Raw genomic sequence first — 20882 nt, forward strand, 5'->3', positions numbered from 1 at the left:
GGGAACCACAAGATTAAACAAGTCGGCAGTGAGGTGGAAACTGGAAACGCTAAGAATCAGGAAAATAGCATTAATAATGAGAAGAGTAAGCAGAGTGCAGATGAATTCAAAAGAACTGGTGGCCTGAAATGCATCTACTTTAATGCATGGAGTCTAGACAGATGAACTTAGGGCTTAGGTTGGTGCCTGGGAATATGACGTTATTGCGATCACAGAGATTTAGTTGAAGGAAGGGTATGGTTGGCAACCAAATGTTCTAGGATATAGATGCTTCAGACGGGACAGGGAGGGAAGAAAAGGGGAAGGAGTTGCATTGCTGGTCAGGGATGATATCATGGCTGTGCAAAAGGAGGACACCATGTAAGGCTTGAGTCGTGAGACACTATGGATGGAGCAGTGAAATAAGAAGGGTGAGGCTAGATTTTTGGGGCTGTATTACAGTGAGCGTGAGGTGTAAGAAAAAAATAGTTAAACAGATCATGGAAAGACGTAGAGTCAACAGTGAGCGTGAGGTGTAAGAAAAAAAATAGTTAAACAGATCATGGAAAGACGTAGAGTCAATAATTTAGTGTTGATTGGAGATTTCCCTTTTCCCAACATTGACCGGGTTACTCTTAGAGTCATAGGTCTGGTTGGGATACCATTTATAAGAAGCCTCCAGGTGAGTTTTCTGGAGTGGTATATCAATAGTCCGACGAGAGAATAGGCCATATTGAAACTTATATTGGGGAATAAACCAGGGCTGGTGATAGCAGTTGCCGTGGGTGATGTCTTTGGGATGTGTCCAATATTCTGTAAGTTTTAGAGTACTCATTGACAAAGATGAGAGTGGTACTAAGAAAAGAGTACAAAACTGGGCCAAAGCTAATAATATCAAAATTATGCAGGAGGTCGGAAATGTGGATTGGACACAGCTATTTGTAGGAAAGTCCACAGTTCATATATGGCAGGCTTTCAAAGATAGGTTAAATATATAGTGCAGGATAGACATGTCCCTTTGAAGACAAAGGATTTGAAAGGCGATACTCGTGAACTGTTGATGACAGGACAATTCTACGACTCGCCAAGAGAAACAGGGAAGCATACATAACGCCTCGGCAGCCAAGAACATAATGTTCCCTGGAGGAACATGGGAAGAGTAGGACAAGTCTTAAACGAGGAATCAAGGGGGTTAAAAGGGGTAATGAAACAACTTCACGCTCGAACTATTAAGGAGAATCCTAAAGCCTATTATTCATATATAAGAAGCAAACGGGTAACCAGAGAAAGGATTGGTCCACTAAAGGAAAATGAAGGAAGGCTGTACGTCCAATCTGAGAGAGTGGGTATGATTCTGAATGATTATTTTGCATAAGTGTTCACTGAGGAGAGGGACATGATGGATGTTGAGTCTAGAGTAAGACATTTAATTAGTCTGGATCATGTTGACATAAGTAGGGAAGCTGTGTTGGGCAGGCTAGTGGTAATTAATGTGGAAAAATCCCCAGGAACGGATGGGATCTATCCCTGGTTTCTGAGTGAGGTGAGAGAGGAAATAGCTGGGGCCCTGACAGATATCTCCGTGGCATCCTTCAGCATAGGTGAGGTTCTGGCTGACTGGAACGTTGCCCATATTGCCCCCTGTACAAGAAGGATAGTAGGGATACTCCGGATAACTACAGAACAATGGGCCTAAAATCAGTGTTGGGAAAGTTGCTGGAGAAGGTATTGAGGGGTAGGATCTATTCATATTTAGAAAATAATGTGCATATCAGTGAGAGGCATAGAGTTTTTCGGGGAAGTGCCCAAGTTGATAAATGAAGGAAAGGCTGTTGATGTCATGTACATGCACTACAGCAAGGAGTTAGATAAGGTTCCCCATGGCAACCAAATACAGAACATAAAGTAACATGGTGTGCAGGGTGTTCTAGACAGGTGGATAAAAAATTAGTTGAGCAACAGGAGAGAGAGAATGGCAGTTGAATGGATTTTCTGGAAATGGGGAAAGATGACCAGTAGTGCTCCACAGGGGTCAGTGTTGTGGCCACTGTTGTTTGTGATATTTTCCAGGTTGAAGGATTAAATACCGAGAGGTCACGCTTTCAAGGTGAGAGGTGAAAAGTTTAAGAGGGATATACGCGGCAACTACTTGACACAGCGGGTGGTGGGTGTCTGGAACGCGTTCCCAGCAGAGACGGGAGAGGTAATGACGGTAGATACATTTAAGATGCGTCTGGACAGATGCATGAGTAGGTGGGGAGCAGAGGGATACAGATGCTTAGGAATTGGGTGACAGGTTTAAACAGTAGATTTAGGATCGGCTCAGGCTTGAATGGATGAAGGACCTGTTCCTTGTCTATACATTTTCTTTGGTCTTTCTTCTTAAATTACGCCAATTTCATTACAAAATTTGCGAGGTCTAAGTACCTGAAGTGAATCGATGCTGAAACACTAGTCATATCAAATCTGAATGTTGGCTTTTGTGTGGTAGCGTGGTCGAGCGGTCTAATATGCTGGATTTTAAGCTTCAGTTTCTATCGAATCGTGGCTTCAAATACCAGCATCGTAAGTGAGCTACTATGTGGAGACATATGTGAGAGAACTGCGCATGTGTGGATGCCTTTTAATTTGAGTGTTTGCAGCTCCGCAGTATGCTTACCCTCTCGGTGATAAAATCGGCGACCGTCTCTGAAAACAACGCAAGTTCCTGCTGTCCGATGTATCCTCATATCCCGTTGATAACTTTGCTTTTGGATATCTGCGTTGCCAGTTTCTGTATCTCAAATGGCCAGCGCAGTTGGCTGAAATGTTAGTGGTTCAAGCCCACCCAGGGAATAAGCCTCAAGTATTTCAGCACAAGTATTTACCCCGACCATGTATTGACATTGTAACCGGGAAAACTCATCCATGATTCACCCCAAGTCCGCAGGGAGTGAGACGTTTACACGCAGTTTAGGTAGAAAGAACAAAGAAAGTGTTGATTGAGACGACTCTGTCTCGTCAGCAGATTGGAAATGCCCAACACTATAAACGGAAATGATTGGGTTTCCTTAGGTAATTTCCCGACTGATTTACTGTCTGCCAGAGTGATTGGAAATCATATCAGCGACATAAAGGTGAGGGTAAATATATGAAGATATTAAGGTTGAACCTTAAATCCCGGGACAAGTGCTGAATAGATTGTACTGCTTTGAAGGAATAACTGAAGTGAAAGGTGTGAATGATATTTTTGTGATTAGGAGGAATGAACTGGATCCTAACAAATTGCTGATAAATTATGCTCGGTAATGTAATAGCAATCTAATCCACAGTGCACCGTGCTTGGTTAGCTCAGTCGGTGCAGTGTGAGATGCTTAATCTGAGGGTGGAGAGTGCAAGCCTCACAATGGGCGCTTTCACTGCTTAATACAATTCCGGCTCTTCGTTCCACGTGCAGTATTGAAACCCTTCGCAGGGGAATGTTCTTGCTGCTTTCATTGTCCGCCTGTTTTTGATCACACGTCGGTTTCTGAGTGAACACTGTTTCCATTTTACTGGAGGCGCCAGAGACAACTTTTCAGTGCAGCCGAAAATACAATGAATGATGTCCGTTTCAAAACGTGAGGTTCCAAACCAACCGTGCACCACCCAAAGTGTTCAAAAACATGGAAAGCGAATGGCCACTTGCTAGGGGTCTGACAGAGACGGATCAATGTCACATGGGCCCTGAACCAGTTTTCAGTGATTCAGATTGTTCGGATGGAAACCGAAGGGGACTCTCCCTCAACGTTTTGCAATTGTTCTTCTTGTGTTTAACGTAATGAACAGTATATTGTCAGTAACAAGGGTGGAGGTGCGGCAGGATCGTGAGGTTTCAGTGTGGGACATAGACACAGTAAGTCAAATATCCCCAGAGCACGGGAGAGCTGTTTGGTCGAGGATCACTGCCATCTTCTGTTTCTAAACCAACAGATGAAATTACTGGAAAATCTCAGCAGGTCTGGTCGCATTTTGGAAATATAAATCGATTTAAGACTTCGGGACTCGTGACACTTCTTTTCCATGTCCATCTCCACCTGCTTTTGCACACTCTTCCTATTTATTGAATGTCTCCTGACTTCCAACTTTATATTCAGCTCCTCTTTTATTACTTCCTCTCCAACCATTTTCCCAGTCTCCAATTTTGTATCAGAACTGTTCCATCTTTCACATTGCCCAGGACTTCGAACTGAACAAATAACTCTGTTTCTATTTCCTTAGATAGCAGGTGGCCAGAGACTGGAAGGCAGTGTTGTTCCGAAAACGCATCCGTGATTCACCTCGGGTCCACAGGGAGCAAGACGTTTACACGCAGCAGAATACGACTCCATGTTCTCCAATCCCCCGATGCCAACTGAAAGCGGCCACTGCAGCTTCAATCAGGGCTTCCTGCCAAACCCTGGGACACAGCGCGTGGAAATTCCTTTCTCATTAACTACTCTTCCCGTGGGAAAGGAACAAAACTTCCATTTTAAATTGGAAACGGCTTCAGGAGATTGGAAGGTTGTTCCTGTTCTTGGAACGTGTTATAAACAAAACTCCTGTCTTGAAAATAAGAAGTGGTAAACGTTTTAGGCAGGAAGAACAAAGAAAATGTCGATTGTGAGGACTCTGTCTCGTCAGCAGATGGGAAATTCCCAATACTGTAAACAGAAATGATTGGGTTTCCTAAGGTAATTTTCCAACTGATTTGCTGTCTGCCAGAGTGACTGGAAATCACTTCATATCAAAATATTCGGGTTGAATCTTAAATGCCAGGACAAGTGTTAAATAGATTGTAATGTTTTTAAGAAATAACAAAAGTGAAAGATGTGAATTACGTTATTTGTGATTGGGAGGAATGAGCTGGATCTTTGCAAATTTCTGTGCCAGGTGATGTATGCTCAGAATGAAATAGCAAACTAATAATTCGTCGTGTGCAAAGCCTGGATATCTCAGTTCGCTGCAATGTGAGGTGTTTACTCAGAGAGTCGTGCGTCCAAGCCCCATAATAGTTGAAACGTTATTGCTGGAACAGCACAGCAGGTCAGGCAGCATCCAGGGAACAGGAGATTCGACGTTTCGGGCACAGGCCCTTCTTCAGGGCCATTCCTGAAGGAGGGCCTGTGCCCGAAACGTCGAATCTCCTGTTCCCTGGACATTCCTTGACCTGCTGTGCTGTTCCAGCAATAAAGTTTCAACTTTGATCTCCAGCATCTGCAGACCTCACTTTCTCCTCCAAGCCCCATAATAGTCGTTTTCACTGTTTAATAGAGTTCCAGCTCTTCGTTCGACATGCAGAATTGCAAGCCAACGCTGGTGGAGCATTCTTGTTGCTTTCGCTGACACATATGTCCTTCTGCTTTGATCACATGTCTGTTTCTGAGTGAAAACTGTCTGTACTTTACTGGAAGCGCCAGAGGCAACTTCATCAGTGCAGCTGAAAATGCTATGAATGATGTCCATTTCAAAACGTGAGATTCCACTACATCCGTGCACCAACCAAAGTGTTCAAAGACACAAAACGCGAATGGCCATTTGTTAGTGGTCTGACAGAGACAGCTTAATGTCTCATGGGTCCTGATCAAAAATTAACTGATTCAGAATGTGCTAATGGAACGGAACGGAGCTCTCCCTGAACGTTTTGCAATTGTTCATGTTGTGTGCTCATGTAAGTTTATGTAATGAACAGTTTATTGCCAGTAACGAGGGTGGGGGTGGGGAAGGATTCTGAGGTTTCAGTGTGGGACAGACGTGATCTGATCGAACGGGTAAGTCAAATATTCCCAGAACAACTCACCAGAACGAAGGACCCGATATCCAACATGAGCAAAACCAATGTAGTGTCCGAAATCCCATGCAAGGACTGCACAAAACACTACATAAAACAAACAGGAAGACAGCTAACGATCCGTATCCATGAACACCAACTAGCCACGAGACGACACAACCAGCTATCCTTAGTAGCCACACACGCAGATGACAAGCAACATGAATTCGACTGGGACAACACTACCATTATAGGGCAAGCCAAACAGAGAACAGCCAGGGAATTCCTAGAGGCATGGCACTCATCCACAGACTCTATAAACACATGGACCTGGACCCAATGTACCGGCCACGACAGCGGACAGCTGGAACTGACAACCGGAAGCGGCAGAGACAGGCCACTATAAATGCCAGAGGAAACATCACAGAAGCGCTTCACAAGAGGCTCCCAAGCACTGAGGATTTCACCTAGACAGGGGACGGAACGTTTGCAAGACAAATTCCCAGCTCGGCGAACAGAACCGCAACAACATGGGAGAGCTGATTGGTCCAGCATCACTTCCATCTTCTGTTACAGAATCAACAAATGAAATTGCTGGAAAATCTCAGCAGGTCCGGTCGCATCTTGAAAATGAAAACCGAATGATATTTCGGGACTGGTGACACTTCTTTTTCTATCTCCATGTCCCTCTGCCTTTCTACAAACTTCTTTTTTATTGAAAATGTCCTGACGTCAAACTTTATATTGAGCTTCACTTTTATTGCTTCCTCTCCAAACATTTCCCCAGTCTCTAAAATTGTATCATGCTTGTTCTATCTCTCACTTTGCCTAGGACTTCCAACTGAACAAATAACTCTGTTTCTATTTCCTTAGATACCAGATGGCCAGAGATTGGAAGACATAGGAGGATGGTTAGCGCTTTCGGAATATCTAGTCTGCTCCGCTTTTCGATCTTGGCTAATATCGTTCTTAACCCCATTCTCCAGTACTCTCCCTGAACACTTACTCCCTAGTCTTAGGATTCAGTCTTTTTCCCAGAGTGGGTCCTAATCCGTCCCAAAACCCTCCACATGTGTTGGCAGCTGTTACACCGTGTCTACGTGTCATCAATCTCAGTTTCAGTGATTCTCGGCAACACAAACTGTTCTGAGCAGCTCGATTGGGTCTCTGGCCCCACTGTGATCCTGCGGGGGAGCGTAATCATCTTCATCTCCTACGGAAAGGATCGGCGCTTCAAAAAAAAAACGGACAGAAAGAAAGATAGGCTTGTGTGTCAAGATATGTGGAGGTAATTGCTTTCTTACCTGGTCAGTAAACCTTACTCTGTATATCCCCGCACATTCTAGCTGTTGTGGTGAAAGGGAATACAAGTCCAATTAATTGCCATCTACGCTTTTATTCGATATGTATTCTTCCTTGTTCTGAATATGCAGGGATGTTTCCAGCACTGATGGTCACCATTTCTAAGAGTGCATGCCGCGGGCCCTGATCTTTTCTGGAGAGTAGCAGTGTCAGTTTGTGCGAAAGTGGCCCAATACAAAGCTTAGAAGAAACATTGTTGTTCCCTCTTTACGGACGACAGTCTTTTATTTCATGATCGATGGGGCATTATTGCATTGTCATCAGCAAACCTTGTTTTGAATTTATTCGCCCAATACTACTGTAGCGGTGAAAAGAATATAATTCCGAAAACCTGCTGCGTGAATTTCATTTTCAAATTTCTATTCGCAGTGGTCCTTCATATGTGGCGATGTCTATATCACTTCCGGCCATCCTGTTTAAGAGTGATGGTGATAGTTCTGTGAGCTGATGAACTGATACCTATAAAATGGACTCAATCTGCCTGTACCTACAGCAATTGCCTTTAACTCTATTTTTTCTAGGGTGCCAGAGGGCTTTGTTCATGTACATATTGTCAAGCCCTCAGCATTGGTGTTGTACTACAATGTTCCTCTGTCTTGGCGCTCCAGGGAAAATTGTCTGCGCCTTTCAGCCAATATTTCCTTGATATTTCAACATGGTCTTCTTTATTTTTTCAATCATGTCCACTTTAAGGACACAGTTACCGGGCACTGATCCTTTCTGTAACAACAGTACCACATTTGCTTTACATGCGAAGGTGGTCTGGATCAGTAACAAGGATCATAGCGAACACTGGATTCCTTCTGTCATAGCGAACACTGGATTCATGATGTTTGTCTCTGTCAAGTGCATCCGAAAATGTGTTCTGAAAGCTTCATTTGAAAGCTGTCTGGCGTTTCTCAACATGTGTCAACCAAAACCAGAAATCAGGGAACAGGAGATTCGACGTTTCGGGCACAGGCCCTGTGCCCGAAACGTCGAATCTCCTGTTCCCTGGATGCTGCCTGACCTGCTGTGCTGTTCCAGCAATAAAGTTTCAACTTTGATCTCCAGCATCTGCAGACCTCACTTTCTCCTCCAAAACCAGAAATCCTCAATTATAGTTTGGAGCAGTTCACATATTCGAGTTTCGAAGCAGCAGACACGGATACAGTTCATTCAGTCAACAACAGGAATGAAAAGATTTACAGGCACAGATGAACTATCGACTCTTGTTCTCATACTGTTACTAATATTACCGTGTGGCCTGAAGTCTAAGCCATGTTGTAACTGAAAATGAGGAAATCACAGACAGGCTGCCGAATGACACAGTATGCATTTTGTTTTCTTGTTATCACAGAGTTCCAGGAAAGTATGACAGCGAGGGAGAGGAATGCAAGTCAAGTGCAGCTCTGGTGAAACACCTTCTGTTTGATTCAATCATCAACAAGAAATGTGAAAGCGACTAAAGCGGGAAACCTTTTCACAACTCGAACAAAGAGCAATCACGAACAGTGACCACCTCTTTGACATCTCAGATCGCCTTTGACCTTCCCTGAATATGCATAGAAACTAATTTTTGTACACCCCAAAGTGAGAACTGTTTGATTTACCGACAATAAGTGAGTCGCATGTCCTTGATTACCACATAGGTTTTCAACTCAGCTTGCAGCCAGGTGGCAGTTGCTCATGGCTCTGCTGGATAATGCACTATTATGGAGAAAGAAAAGGAAAGTTGGAACTCTTATCGGCTCTGGGTTTCGGATAATCTTGCTACGTATTCTGTCATTCTCGGATTCCAGTGCTAAACCAGTTTTTCAGTTCATCCGAGCAGCAGGAGAGTCGGCGTTTCTGGCAGGAGCAGAATTCATCATCTCCAGTGATCACTTTATCTGAGGAGAGAAAATGAACCAAGTTTCACACAGCGACTAATCGGAATTGCATTCCGTTTCACATTGGCAGCAGATATGGGCTAGCAAATTCAAAGCCAGATTTGCTGATGAGAACAACAAGCACGACCGCTCAGAGAGAGCAATTCCTTCCCACCGCTTATTCTGCAGAACTGGTGCAGTTGCTGTGAGTATGCTGCAGGGTATCATCAGGTACATGCTCTTGGGTTTCCGGTTTTGACCTGTGTGCTCGCGTGGCTGAGCAACCTGAGACTCTGATTTCAATTCCACTTCTTAAGAAGGCTTGTGTTTGCATCCCTGCGCGGCCACGTGTGTTAATGCTTTATGCTGGCAACGTTTTGCAGGGACGAGTTTTGTTAAAGTTGAACAGAAAAAATAGCAGTCATTTCTTCTAACCCGGCTGTGATGTGGCACAGCAGAAAACAACCAACATGTCGGTGCCCACGCTGTTTTCCCCTTCTGCTGTAGTTGTCACGTTCCCCTCCAGCTCGAAAGTCCACCAGCATAATGCGTGACTCAAAAGCAGGCTGCGCCAAGCGCTCATATTCCAGACAATTTGTACTTTTCACCATTTTCTCTGAAAGTGAATGGAGATATTTATTTCCCTGTTGATGTGAAATTAGGTTCTACATTGAATCTGCTCGCAGTTTTCTGTTGTTGTTGCGAAAATGAGGGAAATTGCGATATGAAACTTGGTTACGTTTCCCTAATTTCCTTAATTTCTGTCCTGATGAGGGAGGCTGTTGATTGGCCCTCTCGATCCGGTGGAGACATCAGCCCGATTGTTAACCTCATCTAATCGAGACTATAATTAGTAATCTTCACTTTTCATGGCTCATTGTTAGTCAGTTGGTGGGCGGCACTGTGGCACAGTGGTTAGCACTACTGCCTCACAGCGCCAGAGACTGGGGTTCATTTCTGGCCTCAGGCGACTGACTGTGTGGAGTTTGCACGTTCTCCCTCCGGGTGCTCCGGTTTCCTCCCACAGTCCAAAGATGTGCAGGTCAGGTGATTTGGCCGTGCTAAATTGCCCTTAGTGTTAGGTAAGGGGTAAATGTAGGGTTATGGGTGGGTTGCGCTTCGGCGGGTCGGTGTGGACTTGTTGAGCCGAAGGGCCTGTTTCCACACTGTAATGTAATGTAATCTAATGTAAAAAAAGTTCTGTTTCATGTTACTTGAGCACTTTCCTGGAAGTACTGGTGCACTCAGGCGCCAGTACGTTGAAAACACCATTTGGAATTGACTCGCTGTGTGAGCAGCTCATGACCCAGACGACTCGCTCTGCCTCACAGACAGCATTCATGAGTCCATGTGTCTGAAAATAGGTTATCTGTCAGTTCTGCTTCTGTTCATGAGTTGTCAGTTTTTGGTTTCGCTGGAGAGCTGCGCGGGCAACATGATTTGTGAGCTATTTTCCACAGCCAAAATCTCCCACTGAGAAGTTGGGAATATGTCAAGAAGAATGGTCATTGGCAGCCTAAGACCAGAAAAACTTGATTCGTTGCTGGTTTTAACAAAGCCAGCCTGTGCGAGTTATCTCAAATGGAAGAGTTCTCAGTTTACTTGAGAGAATTTGTGGGATCGATGCCTGCGTTCTCCATCCCCTTTTAGGGCGGCACCATGAATTAGTGATTAGCACTGCTGCCTCACAGCACCAGTGTTCCACGTTTGATTCCTGTGCGTAGTTTGCACATTCTCCCTGCGTCTGCGTGGGTTTATTCCCACACTCCAAAGATGTGCAGGGCAGGTGAATTTGTCATCTAATTTGCCCATAATGATCGGTGGGTTAGTTCGAGGGAAATGAGTCTGGGTGGGTTACTCTTTGGAGGGTCGGTGTGGACTAGTTGTGCGGAAGGGCCTGTTTCCATACTGTAGGGAATCTAATCTAACCATCTTCCAGAAAACTAGCCCAACGCACTGACGAAGTGATGAGTGCCTCTTCAAACTGGTGATCGCCACTGCAGCATCTCAGAGGGGCTGAGCCCGTAAACAACTGCTCTATTTGCCAAATTTTCACGTTTATTCTTTTACAACTTTCCTGTCTGTATTCAGATCCGTATGTCTTTGAAATGTTGAGAGTGTACCAGATTCCACCACTAAATCTGAAAATTCATTCCAAACACGCAAAATGTTCTCTGTGAAAAAAACAATGTCCTTCAGATCCCTTTTAAATTTTACGACTCTCCCCATAAACCTGTGTTCCCTTGTTTTGAACTTGCCTGCCTTGGGAAGAAATATTCATTGACCATTTACTCTACCGTATCCCTCATATTTATATAAACCTCTGTAAGCCCATCCCTAAGCCCCCAAGCTCCAGGGAAAATTTTCACATCCTATTCAGCTTTACGCTACAGTCCAAACACTGTAAGCCTTGCAACATCCTCATAAATATTATTGAACTTACGCCAAGTTCGCCATTGAAAGGGCATGTGGGTAAGTGCCTGAAGTGAGGCGATGCTGAAACACTAATCATGAAAAACGTGGTTACGGGTGTTTGTGTGGCAGCTTGGCAGAGATGTTCAAGGAGCTGTCTTTAAACTATAAGCTCAATCCAGTCATTGATTTGAATTCCCACCACGACCAGAACCACAGGTGAAGTAGGGTACTCTGTTTTTCATGAAAGACCTATAAACATTGCGATGTCAGGATTTGATCTCATATTCGGCTGTTTTGTGACAGGAACTTTCACTACATAAGGCAGAGGGACTGCCCAAGCTCATCGATTCAAAACCATGCGTACATTTACTTGACTATTCGAACACAGGAACTCGAACTCATTTTTGTGTGTTTCATAGTTACTTGGTGTAAATTTAAAACAACCTCTGGTTATGCAGAAGAGTTCAAAGCTGGATATTCTCCACTGAAAATGCACAGGAAGAGGCAATCTCTTATTTCTTTTGTTTCGAACTGATAACTTAGCCTGTTTAAACTGACAGGATAACGAGGATCCGTCCATCCTCTTGGGCACATTTAACTGCGTTAATATCCGCAAAGGGCAACTCACACTAAGAGGAATTGGCTCATTGCGGTGATTTGTTAAGGAGTGGTGTGTGCTTCAGAGTGAATAGTGGTCAGTAAATACTGACACTGACATTGAACGTTGCAACACCAGCTCCTCACTCACTTGCTGTCTCATGCCTCCCAGTCATCATTGCCTTTCACATTTTCCCCTTGTCCGTTCCACTTCTCAATTTAGTCCCGACCGTTTGCAAGTGTTCCTTTAGAAACTGCAGCTTTAGGAAACGTATTACTGGGATAAAGTTATTACTCAATGTGATGGGATGCACCGTCAATCCCTAATTACCCGAGAGATTGAGATTTTGAGTTACTCCGTAGAACCCTCGATGTCCTCAGTAGCGGGGTACAGGCATGACGCCATAGGCAAGGATTTAGACCTAGTGACATTGAAGGAACAGCGAGATATTTTCAAGTGGGAAACGATAGATCCTTGGAGGGGTCATTGCGGTGATAGCATTGACTTATATTTGCTGCCATTGTCCTTCTAGACAGATGCTGATCGATCACTGAATTGTTCTGGCAGGATCCGTGTGTGTGTTCTGTGTGCAGCCAGGATTTAGTTTTCATTGGATAATCCACAAGAAGAGAATTAAATCTACATCTCCTGACTGGGAATGAAAGCCTGTTCTGGGCAATGCAAAATCAGACTCGTATGCAGGGATGTCCATTGATACTGCAGTAGCCTTTGGGACCTGTACAAACTCTAGTGCCTGCTCTTCACGTCATAATCGACTTCGTCAGCAGTTTTTCTCTCTCCAAGTTTCCAAGTCGGTTCATATTATCACCCTTGGTTTCAATGTGAAGAAGGTAACGCTGTGATAATCTGATGTTGTTCAGCAGATATACTGCATCAAGTTATGTAAAGACTGATGCAAACACGAGCTCGTTTTGATCTGCGCTGATGTTTTGCAGCAAGAAAGGCATCGTTCAACTCGCCTCATTCCGGATGACGGGCTCGAAATGTCCAGTGGTTTCTCGCTGAATTAGTTCAGGCTCTGGAATGCATAAAACTTCAAATATGAAAGTACAGTGAAAGGAAATGGTTCACAGACCGGGGAATTCCAAGTGAAACAGTGACGGTGATTATGTTTGCTGATTTTTCACCTTGTGAATGCTGTTTCCCTGATGTGGACGTTTACATTACCTATAGACAAACTGTCACAGCCAAACCTGGTCTTTGGGTCAGTGACGGAATTGGTAACACGCCTGATGTCGAGTTAGGGGATTGTCGGTTCGCATTTAAAATCACGAGGATGTAGCGTGCTAGTCCATTCCTGTTGTCTGTCAGGAACGGAAGGGTTTGGGTTTTCGAATTTACAGTTTCTTTCGCCCACTTCAAATTCGAGCTCAGATCAACGTCTCTCATTGTCTGTAGAACTGGCTTTGGTTTAACCAAAAGCTGCCTTTTGGCGGTTTAACTTGCATGTTGGAGCGGACAGCTGAAGAGAAGCACAAGGAGCTGGTCAAATCCTGAGAACTCTGCCACTCTCGGGGAATGTGCCTGTGTGTCTCTTTCTGTGGGAGACACGACGTGGGTAATAATACAGTGTGACTATGTCAAACTTCAATCCCATTGTTGTGTCATCTAAGATCAAAGAGAACCTCACTGCCATTTGCACTGGAAACATCAGAACACATAAGGTTGTGGACCAAAGCTGGAAACTGGGAATGGAATAGACGAATGTCTTGAAACCAGACTGCACCATGGGCCAAATGGGCTTTTCCATTCTGCAAAACTTGAAGACGAGTAGAAAACAATCTGCAGTGAAACTGATCAGAAATGAAAGGGAAAAGCCATTTCATTGAGAATAAGTGCAAGAGCGTCTCTATTCATTCAGTTTAATGGCGTAGGTAGGATTTGGAACTAGAACTGCCATGGCATTAGTTCTATTTTCGGACCGGGAATGAACGTTTTATTGTGCAAGTATATCGTGGTACCAGTATGTCTGACCACTGGTCCGAACCTGGTAATGCTTGGTTTTGTGCCAGGTTATCAAAAATCAAAAAGATGCAGGTTTTGGAAAGCTGAACTAAAAACGAGAATTGATATAGAAACCCGCTACACCTGGCAACATCTGTGGAGAGAAACAGATTTTTTTTTAGATGGACAGGAAACAGGTAAGTTATAGATTTCTAGATTATACGGTTGGGAACATGATAATCTTACCTGTCGAATCAGGATATTTATCAAAATCACTCTTGAGCTTACAAACGTCGAATTTACAATCTTAAAAGGACTTAATCAGCTGTCATGCTACTTTCATTTTCCTGAGCTGGTGGAAGGCTATGTTTTAATGGCTACATTTCCTTTTGCTTTCGGTTATTTAGCAGTCACGCCGAATGGAGAATTGTTTCTTTTAGTGTCTGCCTCAATATGTGTCTTTGTTTTTTCTATATTTGTCTCTGTATCCTCTTGGGCCTTTTTCACATTCTCCGACTCTCTGGCTGTCCATATCCCTCATTATCCCTTTTCTGCTCTTGAAAAGCCTGATATTCAGCGACAGTTTGAGATTCGAACTGCTGAGAGGATTTCTGACGCCTGGCTGGATTCGGTCGAAGTAGTCTCACATTCTCTGGATAATGCGTCTGTCACTTCGACCTGAGGCAAGGAGACATTTCTTCCTCAAAATCTAAAGACCCTTTCGAAGTTAAAGTTGAATTCCTTATCCAACAGAAAAAGAAACTAATTACATGATAGCTGAAGAAGAACAAGGATGCAATTACAGTTGGTGTACAACGAATAAATGGTGACAGGAGAGAATGAAGGTGATCATGTCGTGGTGTCAGTGCCATTACCACAACATTCCCCGGGAATGCTGCAGTGTCTCCTGCCTCACCACTTAATTTCCACAAAACTGGGAATGAAGGAATGAGAATAAGAGGATGAGAAGCAGAAGTGCTTGTGGAACTGCGGGAAGAATCTCCAGGTTAAAATAGTAGTTAAAAAGAGCAACAGAGCAACATACACTACTGGATTTAAACCTGGAAAATGAAGCCGGAACCCGAAATCAGAATATAAGGCAATTCAAACAGGACACTGAGTTTCTCGATCAGCAACACAATACTTGCGAGAAATAACGAGCTTTCAATACAATGAGCAGGCACCAGTGTGGTGGGAGGTGCTTTCACCAGCTAAGACACGGCGCCACGTTAAAAGCCAGATTTGTCGACCATATGTGCAATGTCTGAACCACTTGATCACAGGAATTCGAAAACGCGTTTTCTGTATTAGCGTTGCTCAGTATGAATGGCAATCAAACTCTGCATGCGCAAAAACAGACATTTCAATGCTGAGCATGCCCATTCTGAAAAGGCACAGAAAAAGACAGTATCCTCTTGCATTGGCATCCAACAGATATTTTCATCTGTTTAAACTGACAGAAGAAAGAGGATGTGCTCATCTCCTCTCGCGACCCATTAACCACGTTAATACACACGCAGGGATGTTCAAACCAAGATGAACAGGCTCATTGGCAGCATTGACAGCAATGGTGTGTGAGTCATTGCGAACAGTGAGAAATAAATGCTGAACCAATAGCACTGACACTGAGCCTTGCACCATCAGCTCCACACTCACATCTTGTGTCATGTCTCCTCGGCATCAGTGCATTTGACTTTAATTATTCTACCCTGCACCTCTCCTCAAATTATTCCCGACCGCTTGCAGTGTCGAATTAGTACATGCAATTATTAGAAATGCATTTCTGGGACACAGTCTTTCAATGAGATAAGATTAACTGCCCATCCCTAATTATCCCAAAGATGTAGGGGACGAGTTACTTTTGTCAACTCCTCAAAGACGCCACTCCTGACGCCACTCTGTCAATGTAACTCACTGAGGGAAGAGCAAACTGACGCCACTCAGTCAGTGTTACTCACCCAGGGAAGGATAGGCTGACCCCACACTCTCAGTGTAACTCAGCAGACTGATCCCACACTGTCAATATAAGTCATTCACTGAAGAGCAGTCTGACCCCACTCTATAAATGTAATTCCCTCAGGGAAGAGCACATTGATCCCATTCTGTCTATGGCACTCACCCAATGAATGAACACTAACCCCACTCTACCAATGTAACTCGCCAGGGAAGAGCAGGCGGAAGCCAGACTGTCAGCATAAATTATCGAGGGAAGAGAATACTGACCCCGCTCATTCTCTTTCACTCAGGCAGGGAAGAGCAGACTGTCACCACTCTGTGAAAGATATTCGCCCAGGGAAGGGCAGACTGACCCTACTGTATCTGCGTGACTGACACAGGTAAGAGCAACTAACCCAACTCTGTCAACGTAGCTCCCTCAGGGAAGAAGATCCTGACTCCTCTCTGTCCATGTACCTCACCCAGGAAACAGCAGACTAACCCCACTCTGTCTATTTAAGTTCACAAAAATCCTCTGAGGTACGTCCTATCCAGACACTCCTATTACAGAGACATCACTGTCTCTGTAACCGTTTGCGTTCAATGGCGATTCCAAATAACCTGCAAATGTTTAGAATGTGACAGCAAACCAGAGCAACCACACAGAAATTGGGTGAATGTGCAGACTTCCATCAGGCTGTCAGTCGTGATTATAAAATGGCAGAATAGAAACCTAGCAAAAAGAATTGCATCCCTGTGTGTTGCAACGATGCTGAGTATTAATTAAGCCCCCCTCACTGTAGTAAATTTCCATTTTCATCACTGCCAACTTTCTTCAAAGCAAAGCACGCACTTGATTTTGTCAGACTTCCTATGTCCCGCTTTCATCCCACTTTTTACCTCATCATATTTCTGACTTTACAAACTACGTCATAACAGTTTGACAACTGCAGAATGAGCTTTGTTCCGTTCTCCACTGATGTTGATGGTAGTAATCCGGCATATTCGAGTAGGACTTGATGCACTTGCGGGTGGCGTATTCGCGGCATTTTGGCTTCTTTTTTTTCATTTTCGGTCTACAATTTCGAGTTCATTGTGCAGACTTCTGAAAAAGACTTTTTGGATTCGAAATGGTAACTGTGTTTTCTCTCGAAAGACAGACGTAACTTTATTTCTGTTCTCTTATAAATTGATCTTCTTCTGATCTTTGCAAGTGAAATAGGGTGCATTACTATTGCTCGGTTTTAGTTTCAAAATCAAGAGAAACATGAGGGAGAGAATATCAAAGAACACAAAGTTCTGAGTTGTTAAGATAATTTTTGCAGCAATGGTGGACATGAAGGTCCAATTAAGATAACGGTTCAAGAACATTTAGTCTGTGGAAGTGGTATGTGACTTTAGTTCCAAATGTACGTTTCCGTTCTTCCAGTACATCTTTTTGACTCCCAGAAAACATTGATTGTTTTCTGTATTCACTTTGTTTCGCGACATCTGTCTTCTGGTCGACCAAGGGCAACTTGAATTTGCGTCTGCATTGAATAAGATTTCGCTCTTTCTTTCATTAAACTGGGAGTATGGTTAACTAAGCAATTCAGACAGCCAGGATGAATAATTGGCATTTGGTTCTTCAAGCTGAACTCTCCACACCAACTGCTCCAACGAAGGCCGTGGATAAGTTCCCCATCGATTATTTTGGTGAATTTTAGCCTCAACAACAACCCATTGTTCTGAACAATGCGACACCACAAGCAGAGGGCTAAGTCTGATTTTCATCGTTAATTTGCAATTGAAATTCTTAATGCACAGTTTCTTACGAACGTGGACAGCAGAAGACCGTTAACATTCCATTTCTAATATTTCCAGAAAATTCTACCCCGCTGATATCGCCTTGCCTTTTCACATCGCAAGCCAGGAACCTGGATCAGTCGAGTTCCTTTCCACACATGGAGCTGCTTTTTTCTAATTCATTGACTGCGGATATAATAGATTATTGGCCTTGAGAGTCAGCTGTAAATTAGGTTGAACTTTCTCAGCTTGACTTTCAACTGATCCTATAAAAAAAATCATCACCTGCAGGTAAATGTATTGCATTGCTTCTTGTTTTGCTGAATTCCACCCCCCGAACATCTAAATTTCACGATAGTTCGACAAATGTGTTGAAACTGATTCGTGTTGGACGTTGGTGGCTTTTTGTGTCTCGACATATAATTTATTCAACTAGATGACTGGGTCAGTCTTGAAATTCGTTCAGATTCTTCACAGTTGAAAATTTACTTTCGATTGATGTGTTGAAACTGATTCGTTTTGGAAGTTGGTGGCTTTTTGTGTCTGGACATATAATTTATTCAACTAGATGACTGGGTCAGTCTTGAAATTCGTTCGGATTCTTCACAGTTGAAAATTTACTTTCGATTGAATGCAAAGCTCAAGCGACACGAAATCCAAATCCTGCAAAGGAATTAATGACTTTTAAAAGGTTCTACGCTGCGAATAGGATTCGAACCTGCGCAGGGAGACCCCATTGGATTTCAAATCCAACGGCTTAACCTCTCGGCCATCACAGCCGCGGCAAGATTGTCAATTTTCATAATAAACAACTGAATTCATTTGTTGGAAGAACAAATTGTCAAGACCCAAAGATTTCGCCAAATCCTTTGCAGAGACCCAGACGAACGTTACTTTAGCAGATTGACAGGCTTTCACCTCAAACTAGATTCTGACACAGCTGAAGTTGCGGGAATGATTCTTCGTCGAATTATAGAGTCATGGATGTACACCACACGCAGAGAGGACCATTGTCTCACTGCAAAAAATCGATTTTGACTCAATTGCTCATCATCTGGTGCCAAAGTAAATATGCTGTTGTGTTTTAATATTCATCGAAATATGGTATTAGAAAAATTGATGCTAAGTCCATAAACACTAGCTACATTCGTAAAAAAAAATATCGGAATTAGAAAGAATGCAGAACCAATTTACAGGAATGGATCCAGCAACTAATCCGTAAGTTCTGACATCAGGTAATGAACTTGTGAGCACAAGAGAGGAAGATTAACCGAAGATTTGGAACTTGAAATCGTCTTGACGGAATTATTTGCAAAGTTTTTGCGGTTGTTCTAGAGTAATCAAGTCGTTGAACAATACAACACGGAAAGTGGCCCTTCTTTCCAACTTCACCATGGTGGACAGATATCCTAAATTAATAGGTCCCATTTGCCAACATTTGACCCACATCCCTCTAAAGCTTGTTACTCATATATCCATCCAGATGCCATTCAATGTTACAGTTGTACCAGTCTCCACCAATTTCTCTGGCAGCTCATTCTGGACACGTCTGAAAAAGTTGCTCCTGACGTCCCTTTTAAATCCTTACCCACTAATTTTAAACCGATGTTTTCTAAATTTTGACTTCCTCACCAGCTGGAAAACACCTTGACGAGCCAACCTATCCATGTCTATCATGATCTAATAAATAGCAACGATTTGACTTTATCATACTTGTCAGGAGGGAAATGTGTGGTGATTACTTGTCGAAGGTTTGAAGTAGAAAGTCTGATGTACAGATTTTTAGAAATACATCTTGGAGAAGTTTTTAATAAGTCATTGAAGCCTAGTAGCGGTTGTAGAAGTATGTTGTGAAAGCTGCGGAAGGATTTCAGGGCACGAGAACGAAGCATTATTTCCAATGTATGGTGGCTCAGTTCGACCGCACGTGGACTACAGTATGAGGAATCATAATCCTCAATTTAGGAAAGATACTAATGCCATATGAGGAATACCACGAATGGTGATTAGCCTTGATATCATGGATGAACGTTAGTCCTCTGAATTGAAATTGGGCAAATCCCGCCTTTTTTAACAGTTTCAAAACAAGAGAGGTAATCTCATTGAGAGTTGCAAAATATTTGAAGAGATAAACAGGGTGGTGCAATTAAATTTTGTTCCCTCATTGGTGAATCTAGAAGCAGGAGAGGACAATTTTAAAATGAAGCATTGTGATTTATGACCAGGATGAGAACTATTGATTTTTGAGAGGTCTCGCTGTTCAGCATGGCAGTGAGCCTTGGATATTTGGTCTTTGAATGCATCACTATCAGCCTGACCCACCGACACTTACTGCATCACTATAGACCTGACCCCTCACACTTACTGCCTTAATATCAGCGTGAACCCCTCAAACTTACTGCATCACTATCCATCTGGCGCCCTCACATTTACTTTCACTTCGAGAACCTCATTTTGACTGCGTCACTATCAGCCTGACTGCCAAACACTTACTTTGTCACAATCAGTCACGCCCTTACACTTCCTATGTTACTATCACCCTGACTCCTTACACTTACTGTGTCACTATCAGCCTGACTCCATCACACTTATTATGTAAGTATCAGACTGACGCCTCACACTTACCGTGTCACTACAATACTGCCTCCTCAAACGTACTATGTCACTATCTCCTTGAACCTCTCACATTTACTGCGCCACAATCACACTGACCACCTCACACCTACTGCTTCACTATGAGCTTCAACACTCACACTTACAGCGTCACTACCAGCCTGACTCACTCACACTTATCACTTTAATATCAGCATTACTCTCTCAAATTTATTTCATCATTATTAGGCTGAGGCACTCACACTGACAGCGTCACTAACAAACTGACCCCCTCATGCTTACTGCGTTGATATCTCTCTGATCCCTTCAGAATTACTGCGTCAAAACCACTCTGATCCCCTCATACTTAATGCATCACTATCCCTGTGGCAGCCTCATACTTCCTGCATCACTCACTCCCTGACACATGCGCCTACTGCATCCCTATCAGCCAAACCCCACTCACTAACGGCGTCACTCTCTCTCTAACCTGCTCACACCTTGACACTCTCTCACCTTCGTGCATCAATATCAGCCTAACCCCCTCACGCTTACTGCATCACTACCAGCCTGATCCCTTCAAATGTACTGTGTCACTATCAGACTGACCCACGCAAACTTACAGCATCACTAT

At 43.5% G+C, this 20882-nt stretch overlaps 1 non-coding gene across 1 annotated transcript; it reads right to left on the reverse strand.

Moving 5' to 3' along the window:
• Positions 1-18353: 18353 nt before the first annotated feature.
• trnas-uga lies at positions 18354-18435 on the reverse strand. The gene has a single exon. It is a non-coding gene; the product is annotated as a tRNA-Ser (tRNA).
• Positions 18436-20882: the final 2447 nt, after the last annotated feature.

This window comes from Chiloscyllium plagiosum, chromosome 8 (assembly GCF_004010195.1).
Source record: "Chiloscyllium plagiosum isolate BGI_BamShark_2017 chromosome 8, ASM401019v2, whole genome shotgun sequence".
Taxonomy (NCBI): domain Eukaryota; kingdom Metazoa; phylum Chordata; class Chondrichthyes; order Orectolobiformes; family Hemiscylliidae; genus Chiloscyllium; species Chiloscyllium plagiosum.